The following is a 12798-nucleotide window of genomic DNA, read 5'->3' as shown; positions in this document are numbered from 1 at the left end:
GAATAGTACTCCAAGAAAGTGGAAAGCTGGTACGAAGAAGAGGCGAACAGCATAAAGAGGTTGAGTAGTGAGAGGCAAGGGGACTCACAAAAATCAAGCACCTCATAAAGTGAGAGGCGAGGGGACTCACTAAAATCAAGCACTCCAGAAAGTGAGAGGCGAGGGGACTCACTAAAATTAAGCACCCCGAATCTTCTTGCAGATAAAAGGAGTCTAAAATCGCACTGTCACCTCCACGTGGTAGACTCTGGAAACTATAACTTGATAGGATGTAGGCTGACGAAAGGCGTTAATTACTAATCCGTTAGTACTTTATTTACTCAAACACTTTATACGTGAGAAGTTGGGTCAATCATGTATTTGTTTTAAAAAATTGCAAGAGCAATAACCAATTATTGTCGGATAATAAATTATAATAGTGAGGAATCATTTATCTTCAGAAAAATACTGTTTTATGGCTTCATTTTTTTCGCGTTCTATTTTTGAATAGAATAACCTCATGATATTATTTTTTATCCAAAAAAAAACGATTCTGGGATCCCACCAGTAGTCTCATTTCAGTACCATTTGAAGACGTCAAAAATTATGACGTCATGGATATTAACGTGGCCATTAAATACCTAGGAACTTAAAAATAGACATTTCAGTTCGGCAATGCAGGCGTCATATCATTGCAACAAATATACAAACAGCATCTGCTTTGAGAAAATTATGTTACTCCCGTCAAAACGTCCCACCAACTGTGCGTACCTCGAGGACACAACATGGAACTAATTTTCCAGTTGTAAAAAACACATCTTCTACGGAGAAGTCTGATTTTTACAGTACCAGTGGTGGATCCACGGGTGGGGGGTTTAAGGTCCGCCCTCCCCCCCTTCGGTGACATCTATAAATTCTATAAATTCTATAAATTCTATTGTCATGATCGTCGTAAAAAATCACAATTGGGTATAACTTTTTAATGGAAAATCTTACAACCTTATCCATTTATTAATGACGTCATTTACTCAAAATTAAAAAGCAAGTTACAAAAATTTTCAATTTTCAGTGAATTTTCCAGGTTTTTTGAAAAATTCTTGGAGAACTTCGTCTTCAGTTAATTCAATACGGGTATAGATATTTGAAGAAGCATGTCCATTTAGGCGCTCTTGTCCCATTCTATTCCTCAGGTAACTTTTAATCCTTCTCAAGGTCGAGAATGATCTACCTATAGAATTTTGATAATGCATCAACATTTTTTCCCGTTTCAGACCTTGTACACTCGGACATGAGCGGCATATAATTGTAATTGTGTGAAAATCGTGTATCGGCAATTCCATGTCAATCGGGACACCTAAATATCTCGTAAACGGGTTTTTTCCACCAAATTTGGCACAGATTATCTTTAACATGTGTACTCTTTTTATATGAAAGCTTGTAATGTGTCCCCTGAAGATTTACATTTTTCTTACACCTTCTTCCCTATTCGTTTCATACCCTTCACACACTTACTTGGTGGGAGGAAGAGCTTCAATTTAAGGTGGGTTCCGAACTACCAAGACAACAGCTTTTAAGTATGGGTTGCCAAGGCTCTTCCGAAGTGCGAGGCAGGAATCAAACGCGCGAGTTGAAGGAATTTGAACAATATCAAATTTAAATAATTTGAATAATATCAAATTATTAATTTTTTTTTTCAAAACGGCGGACCAAAATATCTAAAGAAATTTTATTTTTTACATGCTCTCCAGGTATACCATTTTTAAGGTGAAAAAACAACGAGAAATCCGATATTATTATTCAATTTGATATTTTTGGTGTTGCTGGCAATAAATAAACTACTAAAATGCTCAATTTCAAAATGGCGGATTCAAAATGGTAGCCGAAAAATAAAATATTTAATTTGTGTGTAATGTTCGTTTTAATACCGTAATATCGTTTTAATGTTCGTTTTAAAAACCTATTTTCAATAATACTTATAATTATTACTTTAAAAATATAAATAGCGAGTCCAATATGTCGGATCGAAAAATGTTGTATAAGACTAACGCCAACCCAGTCTTTTAAACTCTTCTGTGAACATAAGATTTTTTAGCCACGAACTGTATAAACTAGATATTGTTTTAAGGGTTTGAGGCATCGCTGATTTCAAATTTCCCATTACTTTGGCAAAATCAATTTGTTCAAGCAATTTTCTTAAACAAATTATTGTGTTATTAACTAATTTTGCAAAACAAATACGAGAATCAGGTTGAATGAAAAAAGTTACATCCGGAATAGTTCTTTTATGTCCTTAATTATTTAACATCAATTATTTAAGGGGTTTTTGAGTACCCTTAATCCAACCATGCGATTGGTTTTGTGAAATTAGTTTGCTTAAACAATTTGTTTAAACAAACTGTTAAAAAAAATTGCCAAAGTAATGGAAAATGAGAAATCAGCAATGCCTCAAACCCTTAAAACTCTATCTGGTTTATATAATTCGTGGCTAAAAATTCTTATGATCACAGAAGAGTTTAAAAGACTGAGTTGCCGTTGGCCTTGTTATTATAGAACATTTTTTTAATTACCATATTGGACATGCTATTGATATTTTATAAATAATAATAAGGATTGTTGAAAACAGATTTTTAAAATAAACATTAAAACGGTTTTACGATATTCAAACGAGCATTACATGCAAATGAAAAAATTTATTTTTAGGCGACCATTTTGAATCAGCTATTTTTAATTTAGCATTTTAGTAGTTTATTTATTGGCAGAAACACCAAAAATATCAAGTTGAATCATAATCTCGAGTTTCTCATTGTTTTTTCACCTTGAAAATGGTAAACCTGGAGAGCATGTAAAAAAATACGTATTTTGAGATATTTTGGTCCGCCATTTTGAAAAAAAGTCATTCTGAATAAATTTGAGATGAAAGTAAAAATGCTAAAGATAATCTGTGCAGTACTTTTGGATCCCGAGAGTAAGTTTTCAACTGCAAGTACCCTAAGGTACTGTAAAAGCAAGTTTTTTGCAATGGAAATGTTTTCTTCGTACACGGACAATTAATTCAACCTTAAGTTCTCGAGGAGTCTATTCCGGGGTACCTAAAGTACTACAATGGGACTGTTATTTACCTTAACCAGATATAACGTTTTCGGTGATCCAAGAGGCGAAAGAGGCGTTTGGAAGGTAATTCGAGTCACGCAATTTACAGTTTGACACTATAAAAAGCCAGAAGCAGCAACAAGAAGAAAAACGTTTTCAAGAACCCCTAAAAATTGCAGTCCTTGGGTATAAAAATTAAAATCCTCCGAAGGACATGTATTTTTTGCACCTGGAACTATGGTTCAATCTTGTATCATCTAGAAACCCACTCCAGGGAACTTAGTATACTGTAAAACTCAGGCTTTCATAGAGAAGATTCGTTTCTTTACACCTAGGGGTATGTGTTTAATCTTGTGTTTGACAGAAACTTACTCTGGGGGCTCGACAGTACTAAATAAACCAGACCATGTGATCTTCACATTAAGTGCAAAGTTTGGGCGTGGACACCATAATTCACTCTAAGAAGATATTCGCAAACCCGGTGCAATAGCAGACACATCTGGAGTATAATTTCCGAAGGGTATATGTTGGGTAATGCTTCTAGTACAAAAGGGAATTTCGGGATTTTCTAGGTCCTGCATGATAATCTGAAACGCTACTTCAACGACAAAGATGTTTTTTACTTACCAGCTGCAAGCATTTATCCTCGGAACGTCGATGTACCATCCGAGGAAGGGTAGAAATTTGGTTAGAATTTCTTTACATCAAGTGTAACATTTACCAGTAAATTGTCAAATTACTTTTCACTACAATCCAATCAGAATCCCAGAGGCGTGTGTGATTCTGATCAGTCTTCTCCTGTCCGACAACATTCACTTGAACGCACTTCTCCTCAGGATCCTTCTCTTGGAGCCAGATCTAGTTCTCCTTCGGGCAGGCCTCCTTCTGATGAGGTACTTAGATATACACTTGCACAGCTTGGATATATTCGGCTTATTCCCAAGATAAACCCGCACCACCAATTCGAATTTCGAAGATACGTTTTTCCTTATAGAGGAATTTATGTAATGTCAGGAAACGTTAAATATGTGTCCATGCCGCACAGAGAACATATTGTATTATCAAGATCAAGTAGTGACGTTTTTGCAATACTGAAGTATACTGAGATTCTTCGTGGAATATATAAGGGAATTAAGACACCTATTTCGGGTTATAAGAGAATAATAATAAATATGATAAATGGTGAAATTGACTATGTGTCCCAATTTGAAATGAAGAAATGTCATGTAGGCAATCGCTACCAAATCTTCCCACGCTGGTTTCATAAAATTTTTCAAAATGTAGATACTCTACAGTATGTATATGGTTAAGTGCATGGAAAAAAAGATAAACTAAAATATAATATTCTCTGTAATACGCAATCGGATGAAAATTAAAATAAACGATTGAAACGCAAATGTATTACCTTTGTCAAGGCTTTTTTTCTTTTATCTTTTGTTAATCCAAATAAGGTCATTTTATTTTATTTTCATATTTCAAATTTAAAGACTTAAATGATTTCGACTTTCCGATTCGTGTTTTTTTAAACACGCATTTCACCCACATAACTAGTAGAATGCAATTCTCAATTGATTGTATATTCTTTTTTTTCAAATAAAATTTTTCATTCAATTTGCAAATGACGTTTGGAAGGAATTTTTGAATTTTTCTTCTTTAAAATGTTATCTCGGTGGAAATAATATACAAATATCATTATAGATTATTTGCTTTAGAAGCAATATTTTGATTATAAAATTACTCAATTTTATTGACAATCTGACTTTCAAGTTATTCATAACGATTTCGTATGGCTTCTCGTGATTACATGAAAATATTTCTTGTAATGTCAAGATTTTATGAGATTTTAAAACTTTAATTAAATGAAGAATTTTATCAAATGTTAAATGATAATTTCCTTCTATAACTTTCAACGAGGAATCTAGTGATGACCTTGGATTTGACCTTGCACCTTATCTTTAAGGTCATTTCAAGGTCAACTTTTTTAAAAATGGGAACCCATACTTTGGATTTTGACAATCGAAAGAGCGTGAAATTTTACGTTAAAATATGCCCTGAGTTCTAAGGGCGACGTGACCTCTAGAGGTCAAATAAAGGTCAAATTATGCTTGCAAGAAAGTCGAGCATAACAAGTGGTTAGATAAGAAGGTTAATAACAGGTCATAAGTAACTTTCAACGAGGAATTCAATCATGACCTTAGACTTGACCTTGGATCTCACCGTCAAGGTCATTTGAAGGTTATTTTAAGGTTAATTTTCTTTTTTCAGTAGACAAAACCCATTTTTATGTAAAACACATACTTTTAACATCGGCAATCAAAAGAGTGTACAATTTTATGATAAAATATGCCTTGAGGTTCAAGATCGACGTGACCTTTAGAGGTACAATACAGATTAAGAATAGATTTATATAGAAACTTCAAAAAATGTGTCTATTTTGGTTGTAAAACCAAGAAATCTAGATTCTCAATCCAGTATCCTTCTTTTAGCGCTATCCAGGAACAACGACGTGGACGCAGAAGGATTCTGTTCCCTTTGGGGTACTTTTTTAGAGTGAGTTCCCCTTGCCTCTCACTTATAGAGTTGACTTTATACGGCCTCAATCAAATGTTTACAATAAATGCTCTCAGTCTCCACCATCGACTTCTTTCCAGTGAGGCAAGGATGCCCCGCTGGAGGTAAACTTTCATACATTATCGGAAATTGCTGAAAACATACACCGAGAGGTTTTCGGGGTCACTGATCGCGAATTTGAGGTCAATTTTGCGGTAGAGCGCCCCTAGTGAGGCAAGGATGCCCCACTGGGAGTAAACTTTCAAACATTATTCATGATCTCTTGATACATTCTGATAATAATAAAAAGTTTTTTTCGATAATTTGTGCAGGATGACCCGTGCGCGAAGTGAAACGTCACGCGAAAATGAATCTTCGCGCACGACGTATCAAAAAATAATCTTCGATGCATGTGTACGAAGATATTCCAACCTCGTGTAGACCTTTTCGCTCTCCACTTGGATGGAACCATCCGCATAAGGTGAAATGTCTTCGCGCACTAATGTGGAAAACTCCTATTTTATTTTATTGTTTTAATCACTAGTTTTACATGAAATTTTCCTATTAAAAAAATAAATTAACCTTAAAACAACCTTTAAATGACCTTGAAGGCGAGGTCCAAGGTCAAATCTAAGGTCATGATTGATTGCCTCGTTGAAAGTTACTTATGACCCGTCATTAACCTTCTTTTCTAAGCACTTGTTATGCGCGATTTTCTTGCAAGCATAATTTGACTTTTATGCGACCTCTACAGATCACGTCGCCCTTGGACCTAAGGCATATTTTAACGTAAAGTTTTACAATTTTCGATTGCCGATATAAAAAGTATGGGTTACCATTTTTAAAAAAAGCTGACCTTGAAATGATCTTGAAGGTGAGGTACAAGGTCAAACCCAAGGTCATCACTAGATTCCTCGTTAAATGTTACATAAGACCTGACCTTAACATTTTTTTTCGTGACCAACCCTTTGAGATTTTCCGGAGTTCCCATACTTTTTGCTCGCCCTGTATAAAAAAATATAACGTGACAGAAAAAAGAACTTTTTTAGAGACGTACATTTTTAATTTTTATTTTGACGCCCTTTATTACTTCTTTACTGCATGATGAATGGATTATAATTTCATATTTGTCATGATTACACTTTTATCGTTATAGCTACGCAAATGCTGCAAGCCACATTAACAGTTTCCTACTCAGATAAAAATAATGTGAGTGACAAACTAGTGAACAAAATATTTAAGTCGCACCTTTCTTCAAAAAGTTGAGTTTTTCAAATGAGCTAAAAAAGTGGCGCAATCAAATTCTATTGCTTTGAATTTGAAATTAACTGTATTTTTTATATTAGAAAGAATTTCAAGTTTTATTTTTTAAAAAAATTTTCAAACTAGAAAAATTATTGAACTTAAAAACGAAAAGTAGCAAGTCAAATGAACGAATTTCGAGATTAATATTTATTTGTCATGCAATTTTGATATAATTTAAACAATATTAATTTGTTTTAACAATCTTGATACTAATATTACGTGCTCCTTTTGATAGCAAAGTTGGAGTAAACTTTACTCTGTCAAATCCCTTACACTATGTAGCTTATTAATCAGTATTTCCTGATATTAACAAAACCAATTCGATTAAAACAACTATCCATAACAAAACTGAACAAAAATTGTTAAAAAAAATTTATGCCTAAAAAGTAGGGTGTAGTTTCAGAGATAAGAAATTACTGAACAGTTAACTGCACATTCATGTTCAAGCACACGTATTTTATCATTTCATTGTAGGCTATTCATTTCTCATTGATCCTTATTTGTCGTTTTAGTTTATTCGAAGAACTCTTCTGTTTGCCTATTTTTGTTGTTACATGCATAGTTTGAATAGAAAATGGAATTTTCCAACCAAATTTGTATATATTTTGAAATAAACAATATTTTTTAAACATTTGATCTTATATTGCACAGCTTAGATGGAGATTGGATTTTTTAAATAACATTCTTGGTGCATACAAAGAAATGTGCCTTATCAAAAAACAGTTTTAGGAAAATTGGTTATCTTTTTAAATGAACAATTTTACTTATTAAATCCTCATCAAAGAATGGATTAGATTTGTGTAAAATTTAAACTAAGTTTAAAAATAAAATAAATTTAAACCCTTTAAACTCAAAAAACAGGGTTTTACGATTATGTATGCGCGGCTGTATTTATGTGTATGTATATATGTATGTGTGAATGCATGTATTTATACTAGTATGTTTCTATGAGCACGATAACTTTTGAACAAATGAATATATTAGATTCACCTTTATAATAATCTTTTACTGCCGAAAACTCAAGTTCAAGTTCATTAGCCAGCTATTTTGGATAAAAATTAAAGTATTCCAAGCATTTTAAAAATGCTTGAGACAAGGTTTTTCAAGACATGCGCATATCTTATTAACAAAACACCGAAAGGGAATTTTTCAAATTAAGTTTCAACAAAATTCACTGCAACGGTATAGGCTTCAAAAGAACACCATATTTTGTTATTAAAAAATATCGAGGGTAAATTTATGAAATAAAAATTTTCGAGGCAAAATTTTTTCCCCACAATGGTATAGGTTTTAATAAAATTACCCGTATTTGTTATTAAAAAAATATAGAGAGTAAATTTTTCAAATAAATATTTTAGTGAACATTTTTTTCACTGCAACGGTATAGGTTTCAATAAAAACAACCACATTTGTTATAAGCAATATATCGAGAGGAATTTTTTTTCTTTTCAACTGTATATGCTTCAATAAAAACAACCTCAATTGTTATTAACAAACTATCGAGAATTAAGTTTTCAATCCAGAATTTTCGAGACATTTTTTTCTACTGCAACAGTATAGGGTTCAATAAAAATAGCACATTTATTAATAACAAAATATCGAGAGTAAATTTTTTAAATATAAATTTTTGAGACATTTTTCTTGACTACAATGGTATAAGCTTCAATAAAAACAACCACATTATTATTAACAAAATATCGAGAGTAAGTTTTTCAAACCAAACCACTAAAATTCATTGCAACACTATTCATAAAAAGTGGCGTTCCCGGTTCAGATCCGAACCATGGCATATTTTTTCTCGTTTCTTCAAAAAATTGAAAAAAAAATTGTTCAATGCGTCAGCACGAAAACACTTTAACATTGGTCAATGCGTCTGAATTCGTGAAAGTAAAATAAATACTCGAATTTACTCCAATTCATCACGGCGCATTTGCGGAAAAGTTCATTTATGCAACTTAATCCGTAACAGGAAAACTAACATGCGAGGTATATAGAATTTTACCAAGCGTTTAGTAAATTGTCCCGTAGCTCAGTGGGAACGCAGCGGACTGATACGCGGGAGATTCACTGGTTCAGTTCTCAGCGCATGCAATTTTTATTAATTTTTTTCAAATTGACCTTGACCACGTATTAATATGAATTCACACGCATTAAATTAGAGCTGTCTACATCCGTATCCAAGCGTCTAAATTCATTTAAACGAATTAGAAAACCGAATTCACGCGCATTCAAAAATGTTAATTCGCCCTAATCCTTATAAATTTTTTCTTTTTTAATGGGCTCCCATTCTGTGGAAGAAAAACGCACGCACGCCAATTTATGAATGTTTACTTTCAAAGAAATATTTGTATTTTCAAAATATAAAATTTTCCCAAGGAGACCATTAAAGAATTTTAAATCAATCGGGGACGACTTGTTCTTTTCCCGCTCGATGAATAGTTCGCTATGGACGAACCATATAATTCGAGAATCGTCTCACGGGTCGGGACTTTTCAGCTCATTCTTCCTGCAGCCAGCAATTCCCAATGAACCTTTTTGTTTAAAAAATATATAAACCGCAAAATGCACCATATTTTTTGCTTATTTTAGACTCTTGAATGCACCAAACAAAACATTTTAAAACCACCCCTATGCACAAAAAACTACCCCATTAGTAGAAAATGAAACCTGGAAAAAGCAAAATAGAAAGTAGTAGACCTATCTATAAACACGAATAAGAATGTTCAAGGAGCCCCAAAATATGAATAGTGTACAGAGGGGTTGGATTTTCGCGTTAAGGGTTAGAGCCCAAAAATCGGTGGTGGTAGTTTTGAAGAGCCCAAAAATCTGGTCATCCTATTTACACTTTAATATTCTGACAATTATATTTTGACAAAGTCCTAACCGCGTGATAACCAGGGGTTGTAATTTAACGTGAAGGGATGAAGCCCAAAAATCGGTGTTGGTATTTTTGAAGAGCCCAAAAAATAGAGACTTTATTTTCATTGTAAACTTATAAAAAAAATTATTTTTTGACATTCATATTTGTCTGTTTACAAGGGCCTGTTTTTCAAAATTAAGGGTCAAAGTGTAAAAATTGGTGCTGCTATTTTTAAAGAGCCCAAAAATCAGAAACTCCATATACACTGTGAAATTTCAAACAAAGATTATTTTTTGGCAAGTCGTATTTGTATGTTAACGATGGGTTATTTTTTAAGATTAGGGCTGGAGCTCGAAAATCGGTGTTAGTATTTTCGAAAAATCCAAAAAACAGAGACTATTAACTCTATAAAATTTTGAAAAAGATTATTTAGTGACAAATTCCTATCTGCCTGGTAACAAGCAGCTGATATTTGGACTCTTCAAAAATGCCGACATCAATTTTTGGGCTCTAACCCTTGACGCGAAAAAGCAATATAGTTGCAGAATATAGAATACAGTTATAACAGAATATATTTACAAAATTACTACTTATGGATTAAAAAAGAGTGACGTATTCAAAAATATCTTCCTGTCAATACAAAATGCAGCTCGGTGAATTTGCTGTCAAAATTACCTGCTTTCCATTTTTTCAATGGCAAGTAATTTTGACAGCAACTTTGAACAAAAATAATAATTAACTGTTAATAATTCTATCTTTCGAAAAAATTGCATCACAGTATTTTTGCCTGCAAGTTCCAAACATTTTCGTGCTGTTAATAATTTTCTCTTGTAATCATACTTTAATTCGTGCTACCAAAAAGATTGAAAACGTTCATAATTCATTACTTTTGCTTCGTAAGTCTGTTAGCAAAATTACACGTTTACACTCTAGCGGTGTAGAACTGACACTTTCCCACCCTAACACATCTATTATTAAAATTTCGTTAAAAAAATACATTTTCTAATATGGATTTATAATTTAGATGTTTGTTTCTGGATGTAATGATGGTTTATGATTTAAACCAATATTTTTGACGCTAGATGATAAAATAACAGCAAAACTCAATAATATATTTCAATGCTCTAATAATAATTATTGATAGTCGAGGACGTCACCATGCCTATTCATAATGCAAACATTAAATCTCCTAAAATTATATGGTGTCCAGATAAATATATTCTTAATAACCTGGAAACTTTTTTATTTGCGATTAATAAAACGAAAAATGAATTTTTCTCAATTTTTAAAAAAGTAATCATAATAATTATTACAGACCAGAGCCACATGTGACAATAAATGCACATATAGGAATCAGTCTTTTAAAAGTAATTCGAAATACATTTTCAAGTTTTTTAATTGTTAAGGAATTTTAAATTTGGATGCATTGATATTTAAAGAGACGAACATTTTCCTATAATGACTATTTTCACACACAAAAATACCAGAGTTATAGCGCCTAGAAAATTCAAACAAACAAACGGCAATGAAAACTGTAAGCTAAAGAACGCACGATTTGAAAAAAGTCAAGAAAAGACAATTTTTTGCTTTTTGAAACCTCTAAAAGATTATCAAAAAAATATTTTGAATAATTTCAAAAAATCGAAAATTCAAATTTTGAAGACACAAAAAATAATTCTAAATCAACAATTCCATTTTACAGGCGAACTATGCAAGATGCGAAAAAGTTAATGACCAAAATTATACATCCAAAAAAGGTATACAAATTTTTTATTAATCAGTTTTCGATAGGACGCGTACTTTTTGTTTTATTCATAGAAAACAACATTTGAATTGAAAAAATTAATTTTTTTGACTAAGGGATTGTCCATATATTACGTAAGACGTTTTTCTGTTGTTTGAATAAAGACGAAAATAATATTTTTATCAAGTTGAAAAGGACACAGCGATATAAACAAAAGAAAAATGTCTTACGTAATATATGGACGATCCCTAACCACACAAGCTGTGAAATAAATGAATCGAAAAAAGTTGCTTAACCAAGAAAATGTGACAACTCATCCAAATTTTTCATCAATAATCGTTTGATAGAGCGCCCATTTTTTTTAACCCTCAAACGGCACACTGGTAGTTGCTTATTATATGTTCACTATATTAAATAATTAATATTAACATTGCAAACAAACCAATTCGCACCAGTGTAATATATATTAAGAATTTTAAAAATTAACTTTTTGAAAAAAGGACACAAGCTACAATAACATTTTATGATACAATTTTTCACCTAAATATATTCTACAAATTTGCTCGAAACCTCCTTACGTTAGGAACGTATATTTTTAGTTTGAAACGTAAAAAGTAAAATAAAAAATAAACAAATTAAATTTATGGAGAAACGATACAAGTCACACTAAAATGTGTGATAACCATTTATTTAGGATGCGCAATTTTTTTTAGTTATAAAAATAAGACATTAAAAACGTTTTTGTTTTAACACCAATTTTTATTATGAATTGCAACAATATAAAATTATTGAAATGATATACGTTTTTCAGGGTAGTTGATAAACAGTCCGAGACCCGAGATACAGAAATAAATGTAATGTACATTTTGATATCAAAGTATTGATCAAAATGCAGAAAATTTCGCATTTTTGACCAAATCGAGTGCAAAGCACGAGATACGTGTTGAGAATATATTCATTAAAGCCTAAGGAGCTTTCACAAAAGAGAATTCACAATCACTAAATTACAGTTGTGTACGGTTTACTATTTCAATTGGAAAGACCTGCACACAAATGTGGGAGAAGTAGAAGATTTTCTGATGGAGGATTGAACTATTTTTTTGCAAATTCGTCTTTTTTGGTAAAATTCAATCGTTTTTTTATTTAGAATTAAAATTCTTTTGGTTCGAAATTCAATTACACGAAACTTTCGCGTTCAGTCCCCCCGTTCTCAGCCTTCCTAGAACTGCTGGCTCCCTCAGTTTCCCAGGGGACCAGAGCGAAAACGGTT

The sequence above is a fragment of the Belonocnema kinseyi genome, chromosome 3 (genome assembly GCF_010883055.1).
Source record: "Belonocnema kinseyi isolate 2016_QV_RU_SX_M_011 chromosome 3, B_treatae_v1, whole genome shotgun sequence".
Classification (NCBI taxonomy): Eukaryota; Metazoa; Arthropoda; class Insecta; order Hymenoptera; family Cynipidae; genus Belonocnema; species Belonocnema kinseyi.
This window is presented reverse-complemented; position numbering follows the sequence as displayed.